Source organism: Mytilus californianus, unplaced genomic scaffold (assembly GCF_021869535.1).
Source record: "Mytilus californianus isolate M0D057914Y unplaced genomic scaffold, xbMytCali1.0.p SCAF_4, whole genome shotgun sequence".
Lineage (NCBI taxonomy): Eukaryota > Metazoa > Mollusca > Bivalvia > Mytilida > Mytilidae > Mytilus > Mytilus californianus.
The window spans coordinates 113733646-113750567 of NW_026262690.1; positions in this window are offsets into that span (position 1 = coordinate 113733646).

Sequence of the window (16922 nt, forward strand, 5' to 3'; positions counted from 1 at the left end):
TGCAAACATGTTACCACCTTGGAATTAAACTAGATATTTGAAATTAGAACGCTACAACCTTGTAACGCCACTGACATACGAAATTTCCGAGGCAAAATCTTACCGATATTTTACCAAAATCAATCAATAATTAAAATAGAGCATATAAAAGCTGATCATGTCTTACGTATAAAGAAAATCTCTTCGTTATACGGGAGGGTCTACATTTGGATTTAAAAAATAGAAATAATGGGACAAAAAATAAAGAGATTGACAAATGGATTAATTGGTGTTTAACACCACTTTCAGCACTATTGGCTACTTCGTGGCGACCATCTTTTATTAGTTGGGTAAGCCAGACGGCCGGGAGGTTCTATCGACCTTCGGTAGGAAAACTGACAATCCTAGTCAATTTAAATTGGAGTCGAACGCACCTGCCACATGCGGGACTCCAACTCACAACCTCACTGTTGACAGGCTAGTGATACAGTAGTTGAACTATTTAGACCACTCGGCCAAAAATTAAAATGCAGAAATGAAGACCCCTCTATTCAGAGCCTCATACAGATTACACAGGTAAAATAACAACGCCTGTTTCACGTTTGTAATAAAACGTACGTATAACGTATGTATTACACATTGTAAAGTGTTAAACATACGTATTACAGAAGTCGTTTGCATTTAGGATATCGTGGTTCCACTGAGCGCGATTTTCATTGGACGTCTGTTTTATATCAATTACATTCTCTGTACAAAATGTATGTTTTTCGTCATCAAACTGTTTGTCCGGAAAAACTTTAAGGTATTCAAACACATGTTTAACTGTTTAACATAGGTAAAAGGCTGTTATGACGGATGGTTAAATGTACATTTTCCATGTGAAAAACGTCAGAATATATACGCATGTCTTCCTGGAAGTAAACGTACGTCAAATGGCCCACGGTTTAGAAGAAACATATTTGAAAAGTATGTTGATATTTCCAGTCGACTTTTACTGCTTTAAGTTTGTTGCAATTTTATCAAAGTAAGAACTAAAAATGTTATTTGTCAACAAAGCAAAAAACATGAAACTAACTCAAAGAAAAGAGAAAAGACCTACATGTGTCCAATCATATGACCATTATAAAACACAAAAAAGAATACTTTGTATAAAGAATGCCATCACAGTGTTTTATTTAAAGTCTTTCTGGACTGCAAGAGCCACAAGTGAAGAAATGACCAAGCAAAGATAATAAGTAATACCATCAGATCTTTGCAGTTTGTTAAAAATTGATGATGATGTATTACGGTTTTATGTCCAGTGTAAACTATTACATGCATATAGTATAAACGCAAAAATGTCTTGCACATGCAAATATAATAGTCGATAATCTTCATAAAAGTAGAAATAACGATCTCCAACTTATCTATCCATCCACATATAGACAACCTTTCATTCTAAATATACACATATCTAGCGTGCATGGAAAAGTTAAGATGTTTGTGAAAAAGAAAGAACGCAATTAATAAACCAAGGTCTAAATATGTTGATAATTATCATTACTTAAAACACAAGAGCTGCTTGGAATTTCCTGATCCGGCCCACATAAATACATGATAACATCAATGAGTCTGTTTGATCTACTTAAACTGTAAGTGGATTCAGTTAGTGACTGTGAATAATAGGTTGTCTTTTGATCGTCCAGTCATGGACTGATTCTACGATATATCACGTTTAATAGTATCATTCTATCATGCTACTGTAGTAAAAGTACAACTACTATAGTTTCACTATAACCTGTTATGATATAGTAATAATAGTCATAATTATATGAATATTTATTTATTTTGAAACATAATTTTGATGGATAGATACAGATCGTAAACTTGATCATTAATTTTTTCAAACAATAGCATGTTTCTAACATCTGTCATCAAGATTTTTTTAAATATGGTCCATTTTTCAGAATTTTCACATATACAATTACTGATATGGTGAGTTGGCTGTTCACAATGCTTTTACATACTAAATTTTAGGTTTGCTAACTTTTTACATAACTTTCAAACTTTAAATTGCCTAGTCTCACTATTTTTAATATATACCACCCTAGAAAATTGTTTAGTATGACGATAAATTTTCAGTTTTGTTCTCGTACAAGGAACAACAAAATTATTTATTTTGTAAAAATTATTTCCGTACTCCGTGTATACCTTACAACAAAATTATTTTTATTTACCTGTGTACGTTATTTTATTTGGCGGCATTTTGTCCAAGGTTATGGTTGTCTTTCTGATATTGTTTTACATCTAACCCCCTTGTTTTATTAATTTTGTATTTATATTGTGTCATAGATCAAATTTATTCGTTCAGTGTATGTTCACTTGTTTTTGTTAATATGTCTTTTGATTGAGTTAAGCCATTTCAATTGATATTTCATAGTGTCTTTCTATGTTGTGATGTTACACTATTGTTTCAGGTAGGGTGAAGGTTGGCGCCTATCAAAACGCTTAAACCCGCTGCATTTGTTTGCACCTGTCCTATATAAGTCAGGAATCTGATGTTCAGTGGTTGTCGTTTGTTGATGTGGTTCATAAGTGTTTCTCGTTTTGTATGTAGATTAGACCGTTGGTTTTCCTGTTTGAATGGTTTTACACTAGTCATTTTGGGAGCCCTTTATAGCTTGCTGTTCGGTGTGAGCCAAGGCTACGTGTTGAAGGCCGTACTTTGACCTAAAATGGTTTACTTTTACAAATTGTGACTTGGATGGAGAGTTGTCTCATTGGCACTCATACGACATTTTCTTATATCTATATATGAATGATATTTAAAAAAAATCTGAAACTTTTTGTAAACCAGATAAGGCTCTATTTCTAGTCAACTATTCATAAATTGTTGTATCCAAAATTTCTAATGGTGAATATGTGTAAATTTTGCGATTTTGCCAACCAAAAACAAACAATTTTTAAACTGTTTTCAAGGTTAGCAATTAAAAAAAAAATTATTTTCCTTCAATATATTGTTTTCTTGTACAAAATCATATGCAAGTTCATTTCCAAACACATGCTAATAAGGTATATCTTATCTTTTTTTAAAGGATCAGGTCAAGTAGTAAATTATTCCTTAATACAGAAGCTTAGTAATATGTAACAAAAGTTATGCCACATGTGCAGCAAGATCTGCTTACCCTTCTGGAAAACCTGAGATCACATCGGGTTTATGGTGGGGTTCGTGTTGCTCAGTTTTTAGTTTTCTATTTTGTGTTTTGTATACTGTTGTTAGTCTCTTGGTCGTTTTTCATAATTTTCCATGCCTTGTAGGTTTGTCATCGACGAGGGGCCTGATGGGGGGGGGGGGGGGGGGTGGTCTCATCACGATTCACGAGTTGATTTTTTTGTCAATCACGATTCACAGAAAATAAATTTCCATGATCACGGATCACGAAAATACAAAAAAAAAGAAATCTGTAGAAAAACGGATCACGATAGCGAAAATGCGCCGATCACGAAGAACGAAAATAACCCATCAGGCCCCTCATCGACTTATGAGTTTAAATATCCCTTTGGTATCTTTCACCTCTTTTTTATGGACAAACGGATGGACAAGGTGATTGCAGTATACCACCCAATAGGTGGTATAATTTTGTATTAAAACAGACCGATGTGGTATTATTGCCAATGAGACAATTATTCATACCACCAAAAGACAAAGATGTGAATAATTAAAGGTCACCCTAAAGCCATCAATCAACATTGAACAAAACTCATACCTCATAGCCAGTTTGACAAAATGTGAAAGATCAAAAAGCAAAACAACAGCCTAATTTATAGCAATGAACGAAAAACAAATATAGTTGTTAACTTCTACGTCGTTTAGTCTCCGGTGGAATTTTGTCTCATTGACAATCATAACTCGTACACATAGCTGTATTTGGTTGGCAAAACCTTTCGGAATTTTGGGTCCTCAGTGCTCTCCAACTTCGTACTTTATTTGGCCTTTTTAACTTTTTTTATTCGAGCGTCACTGATGAGTCTTTTGTAGACGAAACGCGGATGTGGCGTGCAAAATTTTAATACTGGTATCTATGTAGAGTTTGTTTACAACATTTTTTTATTTTTAAATGGTAGACAACGATAATTCTACATTGATATAGGATTTGAAAGCAAACAATGTGTGCGCTGCTTCGGTCAATCTTGACTTTGTTTGGTTCGACCTCACTGGTAAATATTATCCAGCAGCTGTACTTTGATATATCATAAATGTAATTATAAGATGTGGTATGATTGCCAATGAGAAAACTCTCAACAAGAGACCAAATGACACAGAAATTAACAACTATAGGTCACCGAACGGCCTTCAACATATCTATATGGGTATAACATCTACAGATATATATATATGTAAAAACTGAGAAGATGTGGTATAATTGCCCATGTAAAAAACAAGGAAATTCGCGTATTTACGACAGCAACAAAAACCAAAACAATATGTATAAAAATCCATATTACCGTATTATTTCGATATTATTATGTTAACTATTAAAAACATCATTAAATATGATAACATAAAATATTAACCAACGTCAAAATAAGTGTATGACCTGCTATCATAATACGAGCATTTTATTAGAGATTTCATTGATTCTCAATTGGCAGCAATCAAAAGAAAATTAAGAAATATCTTGTCCACTTAATTTATTAAATTAATGGTCGAACCATTAGAGACTTTAGCATGTAGGATACAATTCACAACACGGGGTAAACTATGGCAATTACTTTAATATGACATTTCAATGACGATAAAAAGTACAAAATATCAATCCATTATTGATATTATACTCTCAACCAGCGGTAAATATGTCTTAATAAGGCCTCAATCGATAAGGTTACAATTATAATTATATTAAAAAACATTTCAAGGTCTTCATGCCCTCTTGGTGAACCCTTTATTCCGATTGTTACACAAACCACGGGGGACGTCACCTATCAACAATTGTAAAAAGATAATATTCAATACATTTGTGTTGAAGTATACCCTTTGACCAACGGTCATTGTGTAAAACAATATGCTTATGACAAGGATACAATTGTTCGTATATTTTTTGTCGGTATCCTGTAATTGCTATTTGACACTATAATTATTGTTATGGAGAACAGAATTCATTTGGATTTCCCTGATAAATATTTACTTTTTCTTTATGACTAATTGCTGAACTTTTGGCACTGGTTTACAAGTATCTTCTTGTTAATTCCTAATTATTGAAATATTTTCAATACATAAGTAAAAAATATTTACATTTTTCTTCAAAAACATTTTCATTTCAATAGTAATTTCAATAATTGCTGTGAACTTTTGATATTGCAAGTTATTTCATGCCTACAACACATTCAAGAATTTTATCTTTTGTGATATTGGTACTCCCTTTTTAAAAAAACTGACCGTCGCAAACAAATATCATTACTCTTGTATTCATTCAAAATAAATATATGCAAACAAATCATCTGATAGCTTGCAAACAAAAATCCTTGTTCCCATATCCAAAAAATTTCACAATGAATGAAATATTCATATCTAGAAATTTAGCAAATTTATATTCATTCCTTTATAAAAATGGAGATTACGTTAATGGATAAAAGTGATGACTTTTTTTGATGAATTCAAATAGACCAGTATGACTTTTTTTATCAGTAACTGATTGAGTCTTATGTAGACGAAACGCGCGTCTGGCGTATCAAATTATAAGCCTGGTACCTTTGATAACTATTTACACCACTGGGTCGATGCCACTGCTTGTGGACGTTTCGTCCCCGAGGGTATCACCAGCCCAGTAGTCAGCACTTCGGTGTTGTCATGAGTATCAATTATATGGCCATTTTTATAAATTTACTGTTTGCAAAAGTATGAATTATTCAAAATACTAAGGATTTTCTTATCCCAGGCATAGATTACCTTAGCCGTATTTGGCACAACTTTTTGGAATTTTGGGTCCTCAATGTTCTTCAACTTCATACTTGTTTGACTTTCTATTTTGATCTGAGCGTCACTAATGAGTCTTATGTAGACGAAACGCGCGTCTGGCGTATAAAAATTATAAGCCTGGTACCTTTGATAACTATTTACCCTCAAAGAGCATGTGACTTCACCCCTACTTTATTATAGGGTTAATGTTGTTCAATCTTTAGTTTTCTGAGTAGTGTTGTTTGTTAATTTTTCCTTTTTGCCATGTTGTTTTTTGTTTATCTTTTTGCCATGATGTTGTTTTTCTGTTAATCTTTTCTCTTGACCGTGGTGTTGTTTGTCTGTTGTTCTTTTTCTTTTTTTACCATAGTGTTGTCTGTTCATCTTTTTCTCTTTAGGCCATAGTGTTGTTTGTTAATCTTTTGGCCATAGTGTTGTCTGTTAATCTTTTTTTCTCTTGGTCATATTGTTGTTTGTCTGTTCATTTTGTTCCCTTTTGGCCATAGTGTTGTTTGTCTGTTCATTTTGTTCCCTTTTGACCATAGTCTTGTTTGTCTGTTCATCTTTTTCTCTTTTGACCATGGTGTTGTCTGTTCATCTTTTTTTCTTTTGGCCATAGTATTGTTTGTTTATCTTAGTCCTTTTACAAGTGTTTTTTGTCTTTCCGTCCTTTTTCTTTTTGTCATAGTGCTGTTTTTTGTCATCTTTTTTCTTTTAACCGTAGTATCGTTTGTCTGTTCATCTTTTTCTCTGTTTATTAGTGTTGTTTTTATCTTTTGACGATGGTGTTGTTTAGTCAGTTCATCTTTTTATCTTTTTGGCCATAGTGTTGTCTGTTTATCTTTTTTTTCTCTTGACTATGTTGTTGTTTGTCTGTTCATCTTTATTCTTTTGCCCTAGTGTTGTTTGTCTGATCATCTTTTTTTCTCTTGGCCATGGTGTTGTTTGTTTGTCCACCTTCTTTCTTGGCCATGGTGTTATGTGTCTTTATTTTTTTTTCTTTTTGTCATTGTATAAGTTTGTCTGTTCATCTTTTTTCTTTTGACCATGCTATTGTTTGTTTGTTCATCTTTTGGCCAGTGTTGATTGTCCACCTTCTTTCTTGGCCATGGTATTATGTGTCTTTATTTTTTTTCTTCTTGTCATTGTATAAGTTTGTCTGTTCATCTTTTTTCTTTTGACCATGGTGTTATGTGTTTATTTTTTTTTCTTTTTGTTATTGTATAAGTTTGTCTGTTCATCTTTTTTCTTTTGACCATGTTGTTGTTTGTCTGTTCATGTTAGTTTTTTTTGTCATAGTGTTGTTTGTCTGTTCATCTTCGTTCTTTTAACCATTGTGTTGTTTGTCTGTCAATCTTTTTTCTTTTTATCATATTATTGTCTATCTTACAATGATTTATAGTTTTTGAATACCTCTTGTATCTCCTTTTTTAATGAAATAAAATGCATCTGTCTTTTGTTGATTAAAATCAGGCCAGAACTTAACCAAATTTGTATCTTTAAGACTTTTAACTCAAAATTGTTAGCTTTCGGTCTTGTTTGAGAGTCAGTAACTTATAGAGATGATAATTTTCATTAAAGTGAACAAATGCTCAATGCCTCTGTCCTGGTTCTTAGCAAGGGAATTACATAACAATATAACCACTTAATTTTGATTTGTAAAATAAAAAGTATGAACGTTATTGCTTATAGATCAAATAGAACTGGAGGTTATATAGTAACATACATGCAATAAAAAATTGCAAATCAAAGGACCAAAGCTAGTCAATAATTTTTTTTCTGTTTGATAGATCAAATACGTAGGGTTTCCATTCTTTATCATAAAGTAAAAACAATGCTGTAAGGATTGCCTCTTGAACCCATGGTACACAATTGGTGAATGCAAACTTGAGTTATTGCAAAACATGTGCTTATGGACGTACGTCATAATTCACTCCATCTTTAACAAGCCATATAGACAATTTGGCCTTAGAAAATCAGTTAATTGGTAGCTTGTAGCTACTTCCTAACAAGTACACCTGGTTCTAGCTATACATTTCCTTAAATGGCTGATCAAGGTTAACAAATTGAACATTACTGAGAAAACTTCAATTTTTTCTGAAAACTGATATCAAATTGTCCTTCTGACTAATTATAAGCTAATGTTGTAGTCATTATAAGTCAATCTATACTAAATACTACTTGAAATACTTGTCGTACAAGTGATCAAATTCACACTTAGCCTAATTTTTAAATTAATTTTAACGAAGTCCACTAAACAAGGTACTATATCAAACCACCAAACCGGATCCGGACAATCCAGGTCAAATATACTTATGGTAGTATCCTATGTTATTCGAAGCTCTAAACGCAGATACCATCTCAACACTCAACAAACTGGGCAATTCATATGTATTGGTTGAGGAAATTGCGTTGTATAGATAGCCAGCTTTCCAATGATACAATCTCAATTGTCTACAAAAACATCATTTCACAAGTATCGTAGAAGTAAGACAAAAATCCCCTGATTGGAACTTCCCATCAAGGTCTAATATCACAATAGTCACTAATAAATATAGCATGTCTTCACTCCTAGCAATTTACAGTTTGGCATATGGCATGGACCATTGTCCATTACTGACGAAAAAATCCCTGATAACTCAGCAAAAAACTACACAGAAAACTGAAGGTACATCTCATGTTGATCAGATTCAATTAAAGTTTGAGAGGATAACACAGGCTCTTGGGGCTCCATCTTAATTTTATTGTTGGGTTCCAGGCCCTGCATTATGATCTTTGTGATCATTTGATCAATGTTTTGGGGCTCCAAGTTACACTGATAGGGCACCATCATCCACACTCTAATGATAGGTCTTAGAGGTGTATTGGTAGGAATCCAGGCTCCTAAAGAATTGTGGAGCCTGTGTTTTTATACGCCCGTTTACGGGACGTATTATGGTATACCGTTGTACGTCCGTCTGTCCGTCCGTCCGTCGTCAACATGTCGGACATTAACTCAAAAACGCTTTAACCAATTTGCTTAAAACTTTGGTGAATTGTTAATATCTATTGACGTGAGCTCCCTTTCGTTTTTTATAAATTTTAGATTTTACGTTTCCGAGTTATGGGGTTTTGTTCATTAAAACTAGAGGCTCTCAAGAGCCTGTGTCGCTCACCTGACTCTACTTTGGTTTTAGAAATCATGTAAAGATAGATAAAAATCATAACAGATACCCAAATAATGATTGAGGCCAAATTTTGATTAATATTGGTCCCGTTATTTAATAAAATATCCTGGTGGCCATCTTGAACAGTAAATCGGCAACAAAGTAGCAACACTTGGTCAGCACTTCATAAGGAACATTCATGCCATGTTTGGTTTCATTCCATTCAGTGGTACTCTAAAAGAAGACATTTGTATGTATTTCCCATAGGGTCCTATGTTAAACTAAGCCCCCCCCTAGCGGCCATCTTGGATGATGGATCGACTGCAAAGTAACAACACTTGGTCAGCAACTCATAAGGAACATTCATGCCATGTTTGGTTCAATTCCATTCAGTTGTTCTCTAAAAGAAGACAATTGTATGTATTTCCCATAGGGTCCTATGTTAAACTAAGTCCCCCGCTGTCGGCCATCTTGGATGATGGATCGGCTGCAAAGTAACAACACTTGGTCAACATCTCATAAGGAACATTCATGCCATGTTTGGTTCCATTCCATTTATTGGTTCTCTAAAAGAAGACATTTTTATGTTTTTCCCAAAGGGTCCTATGTAAAACTAAGTCCCCCGCTGGGGGCCATCTTGGATGATGGATCGGCTACAAAGTAACAACACTTGGTCAGCATCTCATAAGGAAGATTCATGCCATGTTTGGTTTCATTCCATTCAGTGGTTCACTAAAAGAAGACATTTGTATGTATTTCCCATAGGGTCCTATGTTAAACTAAGTCCCCCGCTGGCGGCCATCTTGGATGATGGATCGGCTACAAAGTAACAACACTTGGTCAGAACCTCATAAGGAACATTCATGCCATGTTTGGTTTCATTCCATTCAGTGGTTCTCTAAAAGAAGACATTTGTATGTATTTCCCATAGGGTCCTATGTTAAACTAAGTCCCCCGCTGGCGGCCATCTTGGATGATGGACCGACTGCAAAGTAACAACACTTGGTCAGCATCTCATACGGAACATTCATGCCATGTTTGGTTCCATTCCATTCAGTGGTTCTCTAAAAGAAGACATTTTTATGTATTTCCCATAGGGTCCTATGTTAAACTAAGTCCCCCGCTGGCGGCCATCTTGGATGATGGATCGGCTACAAAGTAACAACACTTGGTCAGCACCTCATAAGGAACATTCATGCCATGTTTGGTTTCATTCCATTCAGTGGTTCTCTAAAAGAAGACATTTGTATGTATTTCCCATAGGGTCCTATGTTAAACTAAGTTCCCCGATGGCGGCCATCTTGGATGATGGATCGGCTACAAAGTAACAACACATGGTCAGCACCTCATAAGGAACATTCATGCTATGTTTGGTTTTATTCCATTCAGTGGTTCTCTTAAAGAAGTCATTTGTATGCATTTCCCATAGGGTCCTATGTTAAACTAAGTCCCCCGCTGGCGGCCATCTTGGATGATGGATCGGCTACAAAGTAACAACACTTGGTGAGCACCTCATAAGGAACATTCATGCCATGTTTGGTTTTATTCCATTCAGTGGTTCTCTAAAAGAAGTCATTTGTATGCATTTCCCATAGGGTCCTATGTTAAACTAAGTCCCCCGCTGGCGGCCATCTTGGATGATGGATCGGCTACAAAGTAACAACACTTGGTCAGCACCTCATAAGGAACATTCATGCCATGTTTGGTTTCATTCCATTCAGTGGTTCTCTAAAAGAAGACATTTGTATGTATTTCCCATAGGGTCCTATGTTAAACTAAGTTCCCCGATGGCGGCCATCTTGGATGATGGATCGGCTACAAAGTAACAACACATGGTCAGCACCTCATAAGGAACATTCATGCCATGTTTGGTTTTATTCCATTCAGTGGTTCTCTTAAAGAAGTCATTTGTATGCATTTCCCATAGGGTCCTATGTTAAACTAAGTCCCCCGCTGGCGGCCATCTTGGATGATGGATCGGCTACAAAGTAACAACACTTGGTGAGCACCTCATAAGGAACATTCATGCCATGTTTGGTTTTATTCCATTCAGTGGTTCTCTAAAAGAAGTCATTTGTATGCATTTCCCATAGGGTCCTATGTTAAACTAAGTCCCCCGCTGGCGGCCATCTTGGATGATGGATCGGCTACAAAGTAACAACACTTGGTCAGCACCTCATAAGGAACATTCATGCCATGTTTGGTTTCATTCCATTCAGTGGTTCTCTAGAAGAAGTTCAAAATGTAAAAAGTTAACGCCGACGACGGACGACGCCGGACGACGGACGACGGACGCCAAGTGATGAGAAAAGCTCACTTGGCCCTTTGGGCCAGGTGAGCTAAAAAGGGGGATTTTCCAGTTTTCGGACAATAACTCAAGAATGCTTTCACCAACTTGCAAGAAATTTTGGTTAATTGTTTATATCTATTGACATGAGCTCCCTTTGGATTTTTATAAATTTTAGATTTTACGTTTCCGAGTTATGGGGTTTTATTCATAAAAAAAAGGGGGATTTTCCAGTTTTTGGACAATAACTCAAAAATGCTTTCAGCAGTTCTCATGAAACTTTGATGAATTGTTGATATCTATTGATGTAAGCTCCCTTTAGAATTTTATAAATTTTAGATTTTACATTTCCGAATTATGGGGTTTATTCATTAAAAAAGGGGGGTTTTCCAGTTTTCAGACAAAAACTCAAAAATGCTTTCAGCAATTTGTATGAAACTTTGGTGAACTGTTTATATCTATTGATGTAAGCTCCCTTTAGAATTTTATAAATTTTATTTGTTTATAGTCTGACAACAGATTTACTAAGTATTGCGCAACAGCACAGTGTATTGCACAACAGCAAGAAATCTTTAATTGAATATAAATTCAATTCATATAACCAACTTCAAGTTCTTTGACTACATTTATTCAGAAACCTATAATAGATGTATGTCAAATATTTAATTACAATCCAAATTCAGACCTGTATCAAGCTTGAATATTGTGTCCATTTTTGCCCCAACTGTTCAGGGTTAGACCTCTGCGGGCGTATCCAGCTGCGCTCAGCGAAGCAGTTTATTAAGAGATGGTGTCATGCATCATGTTCATTGAGTTTATCTCCACTTTTTATCATGATTCCAAAAGCCAGCCTACCTTCAATTGATTGAAATCAATGTCTGATATGTCAATGGTTACGGTTTAAATAAAAGCATGTGTCATAAACATCAACAAGACAGCAACCCAACAATACATCAACACACTGTTGTCAATAATAAAAAGTTCTATATGATATGGCAAGCTATAAATAACAGTCTTAACATGATGATTGATGAAGTCTTTTTATACGACCGCAAAAAAAATTTTGTGGTCGTATATTGGTATGACGTTGGCGTCGTCGTCGTCGTTGTCGTTGTCGTCGTCGTCCGGCGTCGTCCTGCGTCGTCCGAAGACACATTGGTTTTCGCACTCTAACTTTAGTTTAAGTGGAGATCTTTATGAAATTTTACCACAAGGTTCAATACCACAAAAGGAAGGTTGGGATTGATTTTGGGGGTTATGGTACCAACAGTAAAGGAATTGGGGGCCAAAAAGGGGCCAAAAATAAGCATTTTTGTAACTTCCAGACATAACTTGTGTGTTAGTGTATGGATCTCTCTGACATTGTACCACAAGGTTCCATATCACTAAAGGAATGCTGGGATTGATTTTGGGGGTAATTGCCTGAAAATTTTAGGAATTAGGGGCAAAAAAAGGGGCAAAAAACAAGCATTTTTCTAGTGTCATGACAATAACTTGTGTGTAAGTGTATGGATCTTTCTGAAATTGTACTACAAGGTTCCATATCACAAAGGGACAGCTGGAATTGAGTTTGGGGGTAATTGCCGAAACGTTTAGGAATTGGGGGCCAAAAAGGGACCAAAAAACACATTTTTCTAGTTTCCAGACAATAACTTGTGTTCAAGTGTATGGATCTCTCTGAAATTGTACTGCAAGGTACCATACCACAAAGGAAAGGCTGGGATTGATGATGGGGGTAATTGCCTCAAAATTTTAGGAATTAGGGGCCAAAAACAAGCATTTTTCTAGTTTCCAGACAATAACTTGTGTGTAAGTGTATGGATCTTTCTGAAATTGTACTACAAGGTTCCATATCACAAAGGGATAGCTGGGTTTGAGTTTGGGGGTAATTGCCCTAAACGTTTAGGAATTTGGGGCCAAAAAGGGACAAAAAAAACATTTTTCTAGTTTCCAGACAACAACTTGTGTTCAAGTGTATGGATCTCTCTGAAATTGTACTGCAAGGTACCATACCACAAAGGGAAGGCTGGGATTGAGTTTGGGGGTGATGAATCATAAGGGGGTTCAAAAAATTTGGGGGGGGGGGGGGATTTATTTTTGTTTTCCTTTTTTGTTTCTTTTAAAATTTTCCATTTTAAGTTGGTTATTTCTGATTTACATTAAAATCAAATAATAATGATATGGTAGGAGATACACACCAAACAGGATGTGTAAATTATTATATAATAAGTATTGTGCAATAGCAAGAAATTTTCAATTGCACAGTATTGCACAATAGCAAGAAATCTTCAATTGCACAGTATTGCGCAATAGCAAGAAATCTTCAATTGCACAGTATTGCGCAATAGCAAGAAATATCCAATAGCACAATATTGCGCAATAGCAAGAAATTGTCAATTGTACAGTATTGCGCAATAGCAAGAAATATTTAATAGCACAGGATTGTGCAAAAGAAGATACTTCCTATAAATTGCTTATTTCTTGACCAATTTCAATGGGGTTTTATTCTTGATTTCATGGGGTTCTTTGATATGCTGAATCTAACAGTGTATTTAGTTTTTGGATTTTGGGCCCAGTTTTCAAGTCGGTCCAAATCGGGGTCCAAAATTAAACTTTGTTTGATTTCAACAAAAATTGAATATATGAGGTTCTTTGATATGCTGAATCTAACCATGTATTTAGATTTTTGATTTTTGGGCCCTGTTATCAACTTTGTCCACATTGAGGTCAAAAGGGTCCACTTTGTTTGATTTCATCAAAAATTGAATTCTTGGGGTTCTTTGATATGCCGAATCTAACCGTGTATTTAGATTCTTAATTTTTGGTTCCGTTTTCAAATTGGTCTACATTAAGGTCCAAAGGGTCCAAAATTAAACTTAGTTTGATTTTAACAAAAATTGAATTCTTAAGGTTCTTTGATATGCTGAATCTAAACATGTATTTAGATTTTTGATTATGGGCCCAGTTTTCAAGTTGGTCCAAATCGGGGTCCAAAATTAAACTTTGTTTGATTTCAACAAAAATTGAATATATGGGGTTCTTTGATATGCTGAATCTAACCATGTATTTAGATTTTTGATTTTTGGGCCCCGTTATCAACTTTGTCCACATTGAGGTCAAAAGGGTCCAAAATTAAACTTTGTTTGATTTCATCAAAAATTGAATTCTTTGGGTTCTTTGATATGCCGAATCTAACCGTGTATTTACATTCTTAATTTTTGGTTCTGTTTTCAAATTGGTCTACATTAAGGTCCAAAGGGTCCAAAATTAAACTTAGTTTGATTTTAACAAAAATTAATTTTTTAGGGTTCTTTGATATGCTGAATCTAAACATGTATTTATATTTTTGATTATGGCCCCAGTTTTCAAGTTGGTCCAAATCGGGGTCCAAAATTAAACTTTGTTTGATTTCAACAAAAATTGAATATATGGGGTTCTTTGATATGCTGAATCTAACCATGTATTTAGATTTTTGATTTTTGGGCCCCGTTATCAACTTTGTCCACATTGAGGTCAAAAGGGTCTAAAATTAAACTTTGTTTGATTTCATCAAAAATTGAATTCTTGGGGTTCTTTGATATGCTGAATCTAACCATGTATTTAGATTTTGGATATTGGACCATAATAGGTGAATATCCAATTTAAAATTTTTAAGTTCTTAGACCACATTCATTCTGTGTTAGAAACCTATGCTGTGTCAAATATTTAATCACAATCCAAATGCAAAGCTGTATCAAGCTTGAATGTTGTGTCCATACTTCCCCCAACTGTTCAGTGTTCGACCTCTGCGGTCGCATCAAGCTGCGACCTGCGGAGCATTTTATTATCTTATATTTCCTTAAACATTTCAATATCAACCAAGAATATGTGTCCAAAGGATACCATGCCTCACTCTCACCATCACATTTCAATGTAAACCAAGGACGTGTGTCCAAAGGATACCATGCCTCACTCTCACTATCACATTTCTATGTAAACCAAAAACATGTGTCCAAAGGATACCATGCCTCACTCTCACATTTCTATGTAAACCAAGAACATGTGTCCAAAGGTTACCATGCCTCACTCTCACTATCACATTTCTATGTAAACCAAGAATATGTGTCCAAAGGATACCATGCCTCACTCTCACTATCACATTTCTATGTAAACCAAGAATATGTGTCCAAAGGATACCATGCCTCACTCTCACTATCACATTTCTATGTAAACCAAGAACATGTGTCCAAAGGATACCATGCCTCACTCTCACTATCACATTTCTATGTAAACCAAGAATATGTGTCCAAAGGATACCATGCCTCACTCTCACATTTCTATGTAAACCAAGAACATGTGTCCAAAGGTTACCATGCCTCACTCTCACTATCACATTTCTATGTAAACCAAGAATATGTGTCCAAAGGATACCATGCCTCACTCTCACTATCACATTTCTATGTAAACCAAAAACATGTGTCCAAAGGTTACCATGCCTCACTCTCACTATCACATTTCTATGTAAACCAAGAACATGTGTCCAAAGGTTACCATGCCTCACTCTCACTATCACATTTCTATGTAAACCAAGAACATGTGTCCAAAGGATACCATGCCTCACTCTCACTATCACATTTCTATGCTCAGTGAATATTGGAATCTGGGTAATAGCCCCAATTGGTATACATGTGTATTTAACAGTTCATAATGAACATACCGTATGTACTTATTTTCTAGTTGATTGGAGCAAAATCTACCTTAAACCAAAACTTTCATCTGATACGGGACGGACAGTTGGCTATGGATACACAGACCAGAAAACATAATACCCCTTTATTATCAAAGGCTTGACATAAAAAATTAAACTTATTTTGGAACCTCTTTTTCTAGTATCGGTGTAGGAATGATTTTTGAAGATAAATGTTCAGGGTTCTATGAAAGTACTATGTAAAGCTGTTTGTATATGAAATGGATATGAAACTGTGAAGTACACTTTCTCAGTGACCACTAACTAAAAGGTTACTATAATAATGTTCAAATATGGAGCTTAAAAAATATAAACTCCTTTGATAAACTTGTTTTACAATAAGGAGTCAATATAAACATATATAATAGTGGTGATTTAGACAAACTTTGATGTGAAGTGTAATACTAGATCTAATAGCCCATCTCCAGGAAACTTGGATCAGTCTCAATCACTGTCCAAACCTTATATCGTTCAACAACAGACTTATCTTCTGTCCATTATGTGGGAAAAACCTCCGTACCAAAATCACAATCAAAACAGACCACTTGATCTTAAATTATGAAGAAAGTAAATCACCATTTTTGGTAAATACAGATAAACATACAGGTGTATGAGCTACCTAGAGACAAGTAAAACTGAACATCATTACGCATAAATAACAACACAAACGGAATAAATCAAGCTAATACTATTGTCCTCAATGTGGCTATCTTATCTAGATGTTATTTACTGTCAACGGTCCCAATATAAATACCACAATTTATAATTCTATTCTCGCAGATTATTTCATGCAAATTTACATATTCAACATTCCATGTGCTCATTTTTCATTTTTATAGAATTGAAGGT